Source organism: Athene cunicularia (genome assembly GCF_003259725.1).
Source record: "Athene cunicularia isolate RWA chromosome 8 unlocalized genomic scaffold, athCun1 chr8_part1, whole genome shotgun sequence".
NCBI lineage: Eukaryota > Metazoa > Chordata > Aves > Strigiformes > Strigidae > Athene > Athene cunicularia.
The window spans coordinates 29,555,204-29,557,373 of NW_020799109.1; the positions used below are offsets into that span (position 1 = coordinate 29,555,204).

Below are 2,170 nucleotides of genomic sequence, written 5' to 3' on the forward strand. Positions count from 1 at the left end.
GTGGGTCGAGCGTTGGCTGTAAGCGAGCGGGGGTGCCCTTCCCGCCCGCTCCTGCCAAAGGCGCTCCCGACCCCGCGGGGCTCCGGGGGACCAGAGCCTGCGCCCCCCCTCCGCCCTGCGGCAGTTGTCGGGGTGCTGTTGTCTCTGTGTGTGTGTCCCCACCCCGGCAACAACCGCGCGTCTTCCCGCAGAAGTTTGGCGGTGGTTGGATTCACTTCCAAGCTTGGCTTGGTCAGACGAAACAGGCTCTGGTCTTGTAAGGAAGTCTCTGTCCATGCCCCCCACTCCGGTGTCTCACTTCCAACTTGAGTATTTTTTCACCCTGAGCGCCCAGAACTGCACACAGTATCTTCAGCAAAGTCTCACCAGGGCCTTTCACAGCAGCACTAGGTGCTTCCTAGTGGAAGTCCCTTACTCGACTTGTCCTCAGAGCCCATTTGCCTTTTCCAAAGCCACGCTACAGTCACAGCCCATAGGCCACCTCCACCTCCTTTTTTCCATCCCTTATAACTGATAATCCACCAATTTGGAGCAGAAATTTTCACCATTTCTCTACCACCGTTTCTGGAAGACATCTCATTCTTCCATGGCTCTGCAGCCCTCCCTCTCGTTCAAACTCCCTGTGGGCACATTTCATTCCCACATGTTCATTTCCACATTCCCATCATTAACATAACCGTTCAACAGGACTCATCCAAGGTCCAACCCCCCCAGGAGCAGCGCTGGGAAGTTCCAAACATCTTCTGTTCAACTACAACCCAAGTCCCTGACCCAGTCCCCTCAGAGCTCTGCATCTGTCCCCCCATTATCATCCTGACCAGTTCTGTGCTTCCTACAGTCTAAACTGCTCTCCAACATCACTGTGTAAGCTCACAGAGATTGCTCCTGATTTTCACACTGTAGTTACATTGCACACTGGACAGCTGTCTTGCTGTCTTTTCTTAACAAAACTCCTACAGGTTTTGGAAATGGGCTTCTACAATTAATAGCAAGTATGGAACTGAAATGAACAAGAGTGTACATTACTAGCATGCAAATATGGTATATAAGAATGCTGCAAGTTCTACATTTTTGTGATCTCACAGATCTTTCTAAAAATAAACATGAAACCAGAAACTATTCTGCTGGGAGTTGAGGGTGAGGAAAAGAATTGTACCTACTCCTTTTACACAGAAAAGCAAGCTGCTTCTGAGAGCAGAGTAAGCAGCAGTTCAGTTTCTTCAGATTAGGCAGTTAGAAAATAAGTTAGAAACATTCCTTTAATGACAGTCCTTGAATCCATGAGAAACCCACATGCTGCTTAGTATGGTGAACCTTGCAGAGAAAGAATCATCACTCCAACTCTCATAAACTAGGAAAAAACCCTCAGATGATTTTCAGCATTTTTTTAATAATCTTTCTGAATTTGAAATTCTTAGACGTTTCTTACTGCAATGCAGTAGCCGAGCAAGGTACAGGCTTTCTTCCACCTAGACCCAAGACGCACGAAATCAAGTACCCCTTCCACCTCCCTAATGGAAGAGAAGCACACAACCCTCTCCTTGTTCATCAGTTCTCATAAGAAAAACTCTAGTAATATATAAGCACACACGGCACCAGTACCTCCACAGCCAAGCATGTTTGTGTGGGGTGCAGATGATGAATGGGTGTTCTTTAAAAAAACAAATCATGGTTCATTACAACTAATAGATTAACATGAGAGGATGTATGGAGAGCAGAGATGGAGGAGTTGTTCTGGCCAAGAGGGTTGTCCTGGTTTTGGTTGCAATAATTTTCTTCCTAGTACCTGGTACAGTTTTCGATTTAGTGGGAAAACAGTGTTGGTAACACAGGGATGTTTTTGTTATTGCTGAGCAGTGTTTACACAGAGCTGAGGCCTCTTCTGCCTCTCACCACCCCACCAGCAAGCAGGCTGGGGGTGCACAAGAAGTCAGGAGGGGACAGAGTTGGGACAGCTGACCCCAACCCAGGGGTATCCCACACCATGCGGCGTCATGCTCAGCATATACAGCTGGGGGGAGTTGGCTGGGGGAGGGCAGATTGCTGCTGAGGCATGGGTCCAGTGGGTGATAAGCAACTGCACTGTGCATCACTTGGCTTTTCTTAAGAGTTTTATTTCTCTCTTCTTTTTGTTATATTCCTTTTCATTACAGTTATTATCTTTTATTAT

The 2,170-nt window shown here is 47.3% G+C and overlaps 1 protein-coding gene across 3 annotated transcripts in view; it reads right to left on the reverse strand.

Annotated features, from left to right (window-relative positions):
- ZNF648 (zinc finger protein 648) overlaps positions 1-786 on the reverse strand; it is a 5,904-nt gene extending 5,118 nt beyond the window's left edge. For 2 of the 3 annotated variants that reach the window (XM_026853418.1, XM_026853415.1), the window contains exon 1: positions 216-786. The gene's annotated coding sequence lies outside the window, so the exon portion shown is untranslated. Of the gene's footprint in view, positions 1-71; positions 85-215 lie in introns of those variants that run through there. The other variant, XM_026853417.1, reaches the window with a different exon arrangement.
- Between the last annotated feature and the right edge of the window lie 1,384 nt (positions 787-2,170).